The 11,551-nt window shown below is 46.5% G+C and overlaps 1 long non-coding RNA gene across 1 annotated transcript in view; it reads left to right on the top strand.

The window, feature by feature from the left end:
* Positions 1-9,262: 9,262 nt before the first annotated feature.
* LOC125620239 overlaps positions 9,263-11,551 on the top strand; it is a 10,821-nt gene continuing 8,532 nt past the window's right edge. The window contains exons 1-2 of the long non-coding RNA XR_007351841.1: positions 9,263-9,325; positions 9,665-9,798. This is a non-coding gene — a long non-coding RNA (uncharacterized LOC125620239). The remainder of the gene's footprint in view (positions 9,326-9,664; positions 9,799-11,551) is intronic.

Here is an 11,551-nt window from a genome sequence, read left to right on the forward strand (position 1 = left end):
AGGAAACAATGATCTTATAGATAAATGGGTGACTTGATTCATGTAGGACCCTTCACCAGGGATCCTAGGCTGAAGAAGGAAGAGGAAGAGGGCAGAGGATGGTCAAGGGGGCACCTTAGTCAGGAGCAGATGGGCTACTGGCCAGAGGGTAGAGGATGCTTCTCACTCATAGCCCCAGGTCTCCATCTGGTTCGGCTTCCAGATGAATTTGGATGCAGTAACAGGAGCGATATAGAGTTTCCAGGTGGCTTCCGCTGAGAGTGGCTGGTTTTCTAGCCGCCCCCACTGCATACAGCAGGCTCCGTCCCTCCCCATTTACACCTGCGATTCAGACAGCAGGACCTTATGTGCATCAGCAGAGGGCGCTCTTTCCTAACAGACCATCTGGGCTTGCTGAGAAAGCGCTCTGGAGGAGGAGGACCCAGCCAGACTAAGAAAGAGCCACATCAGCCCACCCTCTCCGTCAGAGGGGGTCCAGGTGCCTTGTCAGAGCTGGGATTTCCTGCTTTTGGAAGAGTAATACACTTGGGTTCTTCTCTGATGGCAAGCTATTTGTTTTTCACAAATATGTCCTGAGAGCTGTCTGTGGGTCAGTACTGAGGTACAAGAGATGGATGAAGAGGTGGCCTTTTTTGGTGATATGAGAATGTCTGAAACACAAAGCCTGGATTAGAATTTCAAGTCTTCTGGCCCCTGTGTGCTCCTGGGCAATTTACTGAACCTCTCTGGGTTACATTGTCTTTATCTACAAGGAGGCAAAAATGATGTGAGCCCTGACTCAGAATGATTCTGAGAGTTGGAGATAAATAATGGGGCAACTCATGAGCTTTGAGCTCACGTAAGTTTCATAAAAGGATTCTTGTTCTTAAGAAGCTCAGACTCGGGTCTGTCAACAAATAGTTGTTGAGCATTCTGCTCTAGTTCAGGGGGGTTTGTCAGGGGCTGAGAATTGTGTGAAGACAGACCTAACGGTCCCTACAGATGTTGCAACCTAGATGGTAAGACACGTGTACTTAATTAGAAAACGGAAAGCATTCTAAATGTCATAGGAAGCTTAGAGGTTACAGGAGATAGTTCTGGCTTTGTTCCTACAAACAATGTAAACTTGGGTCTGTCTCTCTGCCCTTGGCTTCTTCATCTAGAGAGGAAAGGGATCAGACTCCATCAGAGGTCCTGGCTGGTGGTTATTGCAGGCTGGTCGCCATGACAATAATAGCATCCTCAGATCCGCCTGGCAATTTGAAAGGTCCATTGTGGGGAGGTTTCTATGACTCAGAAGCCTTGTCTACATCTTTCTTGTCCCCTCTCCACACACATCAGCAGCCCTGTGGTCTCTCACTCTCCTTTTGAAGTTATCTTTGTCTTCCTACCCACAAAGAAAAAGTGAACCCTTGTTCAACACGGTCTCTGAGAATCGTTCTGGCTTCGATATTGATCCCATGAAAAAAAAATTCTTTCCCTCTGGACCAAGTGGCAGGTCTGGAATCTTCTTGTTACTTCTCTGTCAAAATGTAATTATGACCTGCATGGGGTATCATCTTTCCTGGTCATTTCATTTGATGGGATGCCAAGCGAATAGGTCTTGTGGCCGCAGGAGCCCTTGAGAATGGCAGGTGATGGGAGAGGACAGTTTTATAATAGAGGACCCGTGTGTCCTGGCTGTCAGAGCCAGCGGAGGGTGACATGGACAGTTTGTTTCTGAATCACAAGTGACCCGTTGGGTTGCACACAGAAAGGCTTGAAGGGGCCATGACAGCTCCGGCTGCCGTTTGCAGAGCATGCGGTTGGTTGGTCTGACCCTTGTCTGATGTTAAAACCACACTGTTCTCTGAATCATCCTCACGAAGCAGCATAAAACTTTGCACAACATCTGACCCCAAAAGTGAGATAGCAAGATGGGGTTTGGGGTACTGGCATAAAGAAAAAGCAACTGATTCTTCCCCTTCATGGAGGATATGTGTGAACTTGGAGGGCCCAGTTCTCCCCAGGATTCCTCAGACACCTGACAGCTCCATTGCTTCGGTTAAATTCAGGTTATATAAGCCAATTTTGCTGGGATTTCTGGCTCTTTCTAGTTATGAAAAGGAGATCATGGCACTGACCGTTTGCTGACCTGTACCGAAGCTGCGCTGGCACTTGAATCAGATGCCTGGCTACTCTCAAGTCACCAAGTCTTCTGTGCGCCATGCTGGTGAAGCGCGAGTGTATGTGAAATGACTTGGCCAGGGCTGGTGGACCCGCAGTACTGGCCCAAGCTTGGAAAAAGTGTGGAGGCTGGTTGCCATGACGATAATAGCATCCTCAGATCCACCTGGCAATTCGAAAGGTCCATTGTGGGGAGGTTTCTCTGACTCAGAAGCACCTTTGGGGGAGGGTACAGATGCAAGTGCATCTCCCTGCCCCCAACTCCTTCATCAGTCTGTTTATTCTTCACATGCTCCTACATACATCCACTGGTGGGATCTCCATAAATTCCCACCAAACTTCAGTGGCTCTCTGTCATCAACAAAGCAAAAAAACTCCTTCCCAAAGCATTCAGTGCCATTTACTGTTAAGTCCCCATTTTCCATGTCTCCTCCAGGCCTTTCCAATGTCTTTACACCAGATGACTCACAGATCTCTGAACACAGCGTCTTGTTTATCTGTGGCTTTCTCTCCCTCCAATCCAGACTGGTGACATCCTGCTCCTCATGCTAGCCACTGAACTCTTGCTTATTCCGCACCTTTTGGGGAGGGTATAGAGAGCACTTGGTTACCAGTGGGGGAAACGGACCTGAGTGAAACTGGAGAGGAAACTTTGAGCATGTTACTTTTTTCTTACTTTATAAAATGAAAAAAAAAAAAAACCTTTATCTTACTTATGGGGTTGTTATGAGGGTTAAATGTGATAAAGCTGGTAAAATGTCTCAATTCAGTTTGGTCACATAATAAGCCACTAAAGGAAGTATTATTGGTAATTTTATATATATATATATATATTTGTCTCAGTTCATGCTGCCATAACAAACTACTACAAATGGGGTGACTTGTAAACAAAAAGTATTTATTTCTCACAGTTCTGGAGACTGGGAAGTCTAAGATCAAGGCACTGAAAGATTTGAGGTCTGGTGAGGATCGCTTTTTGGTGACGACAGTGGTCTTCTTGCTGTGTCCTCTCATAGTAGAAGGGGCAAAGGCATTTTCTGGGGTTTCCTTTATAAGGGCACTAATCCTATGTACAAGGGCTCTACCCTCATGATCTAATCCCTTCTCAGAGGCCCCACCTGCCGCAGTCTGGCTGGGCACAAAATCATGAGCCACTCAAGCAGGAACAAACTTTATTTCTGAACTCCACCAGCACCCTCCACACACGCTCCTGGGAAAAATGCCAAACGCCACGCCCCGCGGCTCCTCCTGGGACACACTACACCAACAGGAAATCGCTCCTCCGGAATTCCCTCCTACCGCACTTCCCCAACCAATGGGAACTCTCCGGGAGTCCCGAGAGCTCCAAAGTAGCAGGCCTAGGCGGACAGCAGGGGTCTAATCCCCAATTGAATGCACATCTTAACATAATCATTATCATCTCAATGGCTTGCTGGGGTCACCTTTCAACCAAAAATGCCATGCGTCATTCCTACTTGGCTAAGGCTCTTAGCACCCACCGAATACCATCACTTGGGAGTTAGAATTTCAACATGGGAATTAGGGGGCGGGAAACACAAGCATTCAGTCTATAATAAATGTCAATAAAATTTAGCTTCTAGAATGAGAGACAATACTTCCATCATAACATTGCAATTATTCTTCAAAGAGGACTCTACATATATGCATCTTCCAGCAGATTCAGAAATTCCCTCCAAGTGAAAGACTATGCCAGACTCACCTCTCTCTCACTCTGCCTTATTGCCATGAATGTTCTACAACACAGGCTTAATAACAGCTGTTCCAAGGTGTTTGTATTCGACAAGTCAGTTCTGAACATCTTGGAGACACATTAACACTATCCTGTTGGCACTGAAAATATTACTGTTCCTCTGAGTTTTTCCTCATAACTTTTCAGAGTTATGAGGAAAAGAATCTCTTTGAGAATCCTTCTCCCTCTCCTCTCTCTGCACCAAGAGAGTGCAGGTCTATTCAGGGCAATTCCAAAAGAACTGGTCATTATGGTCAACCTGAGACAAAAGAATAGCCTAACCTAATGTGGGCTTCCTAAAAACTGAGAATCAGGTGTCCTTGCAAGGCAAATTTTCCTCTACTCAGTACTTTATTGCTTACTTTTAGCTCTCAGTGTTTAAAAAAGGAGGCCGGGGAGGGAGGCGTGCTTTGAGGTCGATTTTTCTTGCCTTTCCTCACTGAAGCCCTCTATGTGATAGAGTGTAAGTTCTCAGCCTAGGAGATCCCAAGATGATCAAGGGGTGTGGAATAGACATCTGGTCACCTGGAAGACAGAGTTTCAAATCATTCCCACCCCCAAACACATATAAGTGTGCTATTGCATGCAGAGTGGAAATGGTCATGTTCATGTGTTAATTCAGGGTGAGGGGTCTTGTCTCAGTGACCAGAGACTGTGTCCTGTAAGCCCACGGCACTCAGCAGCCCAGACTGGCAGCCTAGGTGGGCAGTTTGCATGGGGCTCAGAGTTAATGGACTCTGGACACCAGAGACCACTGATGGGCTTTCTGCTCTACTAAAGGAGAAATTTGGGCTCCGTACTGATGGGAACACCTTTCTGTGAGTGATAATGGTGTAGGAAAGTGGGTAGAAATGGGATGAAAGAAAATTGTAAGCTTCTAGAATAGGGAAGTAATGATAGATGCTGTCGTTGGCAGCAAAGGAAAGGGAAGTGAGAGAACGCTGAAGTCTATGATAGGGAGAAGGGGAACTAGTTTTGTGGAAGAAGAGGTTTTTGACTTAAGATGGGTTGAGCTGAAGTAACTTCAGAATGCCCAGATAGAAACTTCTAGTAGCAGAAAAGGCTTTTAAACCCGAAGCTCAGGATGGGGCATGGTGACTGGAGTTAACAATATGGAATTTGCCAAGTGGGTGGATCTTAAATGTCCTAATTATGAAGAAGAAGATGAGGAGGAAAGGGAGGAGGAAGACTATGGAAAAAACTAAAATGGTAGCCATGGGAGGTGACGAATGTGTTCACTAGTTTGATTGTGGTGGCCATCTCACAAATTATATGTACATCAGAACATCAGGTAGGTGCCTTAAATATAGACAAGTTTTATTTGTTAATTTTAACTTAATAAAGTTTTTTTTTTTTTTTTTAAACTGGAGCCCAGGAGAAAAAAAGATACAGGTTTTTGAATCACTTGGTGAGAAGCCATAGTTAAAGCTGGGGTAGTGGCGGGATCCTTGAGAGCAGGAAGGTTGGAGGGGAGAATAAGACCCTGAGGAAAATTAATGCAAAGAAGAAGCAACATGGCGGCAGAGCTAAAGTGAGCCCTGAGAGTGTCCGGGGAACTGGGGAGAAAGGCTACTAGGAAGACGAGGAGGCAGGTCAAGTCTATCCCTGCAAAGACGGAAGGAGTGAGGCCTGTGTCAGACTGCTGTAGTTAGATGTGAAGTGGCCACGAGTGAACTTTAAATTGGCCAAAGAAGAGATAATAGAAGAGACCACTAATGGGCTGAGTTTTCATACTCCAAAAATTCCTGTGTTGAAATCTTAACTCCCAGTACTAGACCTTGGAATGTGAGTGCACTTGGAGACCAGGTCTTTAAAGAGGTGATTAAGTTAAAAGGAGGCTATTAGAGTGGGCTCTAATCCAATCCTACCCGTGTGCTGATGAGAAGGGATTAAGGTAGGACACACACACACACACACACAAAGGAAAAACCACGTGAAGACACAGGAGAAGACAAATGAAGGAGAGAGACCCCCAAACAAACCCGTTGTGCTAATACCTCAATCTTGGACTTTCAGCCTCTGGAGTTATGAGAAAATAAATGGGCATTGTTTTAACCACCCATCTGTGGCACTTTGTTATGGCAGCTCTATAATATCAAATATATATCATTCCTTCTCCAAGGTCCAAAGAAAATAAACAGCAGAGAGACTGATCATAATGAATAAGGCTACGCTCCATCATGGGACACTGAGTGTGTGGGGTCCTGTAAGACCTAAAGTCATGGTTTTCACTTTAGCTGAATACTAATATCACGTGGGGGTTGATCCAAAGTACAAAATCTTGATCCCTTAGCATCACCTCAGACCACCAGGGGATTTTTACATGGGACCCTAGAATCAGCACTCTTTTATAACTTCTCAGATGGTTCCAATGTGTAGCAAAGTTGAGAATCAATGATCGAAAAAGCTAATCATCCACCAAAGGCCAGGGGATACAGACTGGGTGTCTGAATGTTGCTTTGGGCAGCAAAGGCCCAGCCATATTGTGAAGTCCACATGGAAGGGAGTCTATGCGACACAGGCATATTACAAGGGTTCTTTGGTTGACTCGAGGATGGCATATAGAAGACCCAGGGCTTGGGCAGCACCCGTGAGTGGGAAAGGACATGCTTCTTCTATTGTGTACCAACATGTGACAAAGTCCTGAGAAGTCCTCAGGAGGGAAGGATGACAGGTGTGGATTGAGTGATAAAGGTATTATTCAGTCCTTGCTAGATTCTGGAACAGTAAGTAATTCATGGAAAGAGAGGGAAGCTAGGTGTGTTGGTGTAGGCCTGTAATCCCAGCTGCTCAGGAGGCTGAGCCAGGAGGACTGTCAGTTTTGAGGCCAGTCTGGGCAACTTAGTGAGAGCCTGTCTCAAAATAAACTAACAAAGACTGGGGATGTAGCTCAGTGGCAGAGTGCTTGCCTAGCATGTATTAGGCTCTGGGTTTCATCCCCGGCACTGAAAAAAGGAAGGAAGGAAGGAAGGAAGGAAGGAAGGAAGGAAGGAAGGAAGGAAGGAAGGAAGGAAGGAAGGAAGGAAGGAAGGAAGGAAGGAAGGAAGGAAGGAGAGAGGGAAGGAGACTCGTGCTTATTAAGGGAATTTTATGTCTTTACGCTCAAGTCCAACTTGAATTCAACAAAATAACAAAATGGGAATGTGGAGAGCAATGACAGAGAATGGAAGAGCAGTGTCTGAGACTGGCGTCTCTGATGACCTTATGGCTGTGGCGCGCCTGGTGCCTGGGAATGTTCCCGTGCAAGGGCACAGGATGCTTTTGCCCTGCATGAGGAAGCTCTGTGCAAGAGTCTTATCAGTCTTGAGCTTGATCTTGAGAATAGAGGAACTCTCCTGCTAGACAACCGCAATGTTTCACCAGCTCTGTGACTTCTGCTGTTGCCTGCTTAACGGTAACTTTAAACAATGAACTTGCGGGAGCTTTAAAGAAAGCTCCTAACATTGCACATTGCCACTGTGGAAAAGGGACAGATGTTTCTAGTTCTGTGACTTCCCTTTATACAAAGGTATAAATAAGGATTGCTAGAGTAACTCTTCAGATCTGCTTCTACATCAGAGAGCAGCACTCCACCTGATCCCAGCCCTATCTTCAAAATCTGCACCTGTGAGTCTTTGTTTTCTAACCCCCTATCGCCCCTTGCTGGAACCCCCAAGACTGTTTGTGCTAGTCACACAAGGGAATTAACATGCTCATGTTATAAAGAGGAAATGGAGGGATTCTACAAGATGAGATGATTTTCCTAAAGGTGTATACCTGGTAGAGCTGGAGATGAACCCAAGTCTGTCTAACAAAATTCATGGTATTTTGATATCATGTTTCCAGTTTAGGGGATAGAGTAGGAGCAAGGATGAGAAATGTGCTAAACAGATATTGGGTCAACTTTCTAACCTGGAACTGTGTTTCCCAGAACTCCCTGCCCTGCATAGTCCCTGGTTAGCATGGACCCCAAGAGACATCTTGCACAATATTTGGAAGGTGGAGATGATGCAGCAGCTACTTTCTTGTCTTACTTAGAGGGTCATCGACACCCAAGATCCTGCAGCAGCTCATTCTCATATTAGCTAGCTCTCTTTGCTGCTGTGGGGCAGTGGTAGGAAGCAACTCCAGCTCCCACAGTCTACTCCCCGCCTTCTTTCTCCTGGCCTTCTTCATGTTTAGCTTAGTGGTGGAGGGTGTCACCTTCTGCAGGACACGCTCATCGTGGCTTGTCAGCTGGAGGTGACAGATGTGGGCTCCAGGTCATGTTCAGAGGTTCACTCATTCTTGCAGCGTCCATGTATCTTCCCTTCCTTCAACTGCCTGCCTGTGGGCTTTGGCTGCCCCATCACACTGAGAAGAACTAGTCTTCCATAGACTTCAACAGTTCTCACAGACGTACAAGGCCACCTCCCTACGATGAATCTCTCGGTGTTTATATTGCCCTGTGAGTCTGTTTCTTTTGCTGAGAACTGATGGACAGAAAGTGACTGTAGAAGCTTTAAACATTTTAATTAATTTTACCAACGGGTGCATTGTGATTATTCATAAAAGTGGGATTGACTGTGATATAGTCACATATGTAACGACCCCCCCAATACTTACCCTTCCTCTCTCCTTCCTCCTCCCCCTGATCCCTTGTACTGTAGTATAGCCTAGTCTTCCTTCTGTTTTCCTGAGAGACCTCTCTCTCTCTCTCTCTCTCTCTCTCTCTCTCACACACACACACACACGCGCACACACACACACACACGCGCACACACACACACCTTTTTTTTATCTTTTCCTTTTTTCTCTCTAGCTCCCACATATGAGAGAAAACGTGAAACTCTTGACTATCTGAGTCTAGCTTGTTGGGCTTAACATAAGCCTCTCAAGTTCTATCCATTTTCCTGTCAATGACACGATTTGGTTCTATCTTTATGGCTGAATAAACTCCACTGTGTTAGCGAACGTTGATTTTGGCTCACGGTTTCAGAGGTTCAGTCCACGGTCAGCTGGTTCCGTTGCTCTGGGCCCAAGATGTGGCAGAGCATCGTGGTGGAAGGGTGCCACAGAGGAGAGCAGCTCAGTTCACGGCTGCCAGGAGGCAGAGAGAGAAGGTGCCAGGGACAAACACAAACCCTAAAGGCAGACCCTCTGTGACCTACTTCCTTCAGCCACATACCCTGCCTGCCTCCAGTTACTACCCAGTACAGCAGTCCTTTCAAATCATTAATCCATCGACTGTATTGATCCATTGATTAGATGACAGCTCTCATAATCTAATCATTTCACCTGTGGACATTACCGTGTTGTCCATCTCATGAACGTTTTGGGGGGACACCTCACATCCAAACCATAATATCCATAAACATCCATTGTGTTATATGCAGCATTTCCTTTATCTGTTCATCTGTTGACAAGATACTTTTGGCCCTCACTTGAGAATTACTGGTTGAGTGAACGAATGTAAGTGTACTTTTCCACAGTGGTATGTATTCTGCCCCCTGAAAATATGGCCACAGCTCTTCCCAAGGTCCTTCTCTCTTACAACACAGATCCTGAGTTCACTCTTTGGGAAATGCATCCTCTCCCCACCTGTCCTGTGCCCTCCCCACACCAATAGAATGTGGCCTCCCCTGGGACCTTGACCCTGAGCACTCACCCTGCCCTGGGGAGGGCGTTGGTCTGGGACTTGACCATCAGTGTCAACATGGAGATCACTGGGGGAGCACCAGATGTTGTGGGTTGGGTTTTCAGGGAGGTAGGTGTGGAGATGGAAGTGAACAGATAGGACGTGTTTTCCAGGGTATCTCAGAATCAAAAACCGTCAGAAGGAAAGGACGAAGCTCTCGGGGAGAAACCAAAGCTGAGTTTTCATCCTGAAGGTCTCATCTCAGCCAACCCCATACACAGCCTGCGTTCTGGGATGATCTCTCCAGGTGTGCTGAGGTGGGGTGACGGGGCCTTGCCTTTATAGCCTAGTGTTGACATTGCTCTGTAAAGGGAGGGTGACTTTGGATAAGCGGCCAAGACACTTGCCTAAAAAGGGTGATAACTGAAGGCTATCTGCTGGTAGAATCCCAGAAGTCGGGAAGAAGTGAGTCCTTTACTGCAGACAGGGGATCCGGGAGAAACCACAGAATCTGCTACTTGAAATTAGAATCATTTTGAATGGATTTCTGTGGAGGAAGGCAAAACCCCTATCTCCTCATTAGGGAATATGTGGCATCTCAATGCAGATCACTTTGGGAACTCAGGAAGGTCAGGGTGGGTGACTCCAGAGACATCACTGGGCATGCATCTGGGAGCTCACTGGGTAGACATGAGGGAGGCTGTTGACCCTGATTTAAAGGTTACTATTGAGCACCCCAAATTCATCTTTCTTTTCCTGTTTTCCCAATTTATCTCAAGACCAATTATTTTCTTTCCTCTTTTTTTTTTTTTAGGGGGGGGGATTGGGATTGGACTCAGGGGCACTTGACCACTAAGCCACATCCAGAGCCCTATTTTGTATTTTATTTAGGGTCTCACTGAGTTGCTTAGTGCCTCACTTTTTCTGAGGCTGGCTTTGAACTCACAGTCCTCCTGCCTCAGCCTCCTGAGCCGCTGGGATTACAGACGTGCACCAACCCACCCGTCAAGACTAACCATTTTCTTGATGGAGGGTTCTCTCTGCTCCAGCCTATACTGGTCTCTTCCTGTGTTGTCCCAGGTTTATAGAGTGGGGTTCCTAGTTGATTATCAGCTTGGTATCAGAAGGAATCATCCTACTTACCCCACCTACTTATCCCATAACCTTTATGGCTAACTGACGAACACTCTATAACTACAGAGAATATATGGTGGTTTTACTGACTGGGAGGACAAAGATACAGGAATGCGGAGACATTTTAAATCTTAAGGTTACTAGAATGTCATATCTGCCCCAGATTTTTGCACCAATGGGAAATAGAGGAGACCAGGATGGCTGATAGGACCTGGTTGCTTTCAAGGAGTACCCCATTTTTAGGAACAAAACAGAAAAGAAGAAACAAATATTTCTGTTTCTGCTCACCCTCACTATGACAGACAGGCTCTCAGATGCTCACTGTTTACATGCATCTGAGATAGTTGACGACGCTCTTCCCACACCCCGTGACCTTCCTGTCCCCTCTCTGACATCAGTACACCTGGAGCCTCCCCACCCCCTGTATCCAGAATGGGAAGCCAATGAGCTTGCTTCAGCCCGAGCTCTGCCCTTTCTGACAAGGCAGAAATGAAGGTGGACCCCTCATCTCTGGAAAGATCGGGTTCTTGGACTCTCCTCCAGGGACTATTAGCATCTGGCTTTTAGGATAGGAGGTCAGATGAGCTCTAGAGCAGATCCAGACACGTTTCACAGCACAGTAGGACTCGTGTTTCTGGTGAGAAGCATAATATGTCCTCAGCGCCAGAGCCTGGGACACACAGACTACAGGGCACAATGACTACGACTTAACGTCTCCCTTTCAAAGATGTGGTCGGAGGGCATTGTAGTCAAAGAGCTTTCTCCTAATAGAGGTATTCTGCCTTCTTTCCACAAAGCAGTTCATTTCCTCCCCCATTCCAGCCCCATAAAGAGAGCTAAATTTGCCCTGAACTTCCTCCTCCTCCTCCTCCACCACCTCCTTCTCCCCCTCCTCCTCTTCCTCCTCATCCCCCTCCCCCTCCTCC

This window comes from Marmota marmota, unplaced genomic scaffold (genome assembly GCF_001458135.2).
Source record: "Marmota marmota marmota unplaced genomic scaffold, marMar, whole genome shotgun sequence".
In the NCBI taxonomy this organism is placed as follows: Eukaryota; Metazoa; Chordata; class Mammalia; order Rodentia; family Sciuridae; genus Marmota; species Marmota marmota.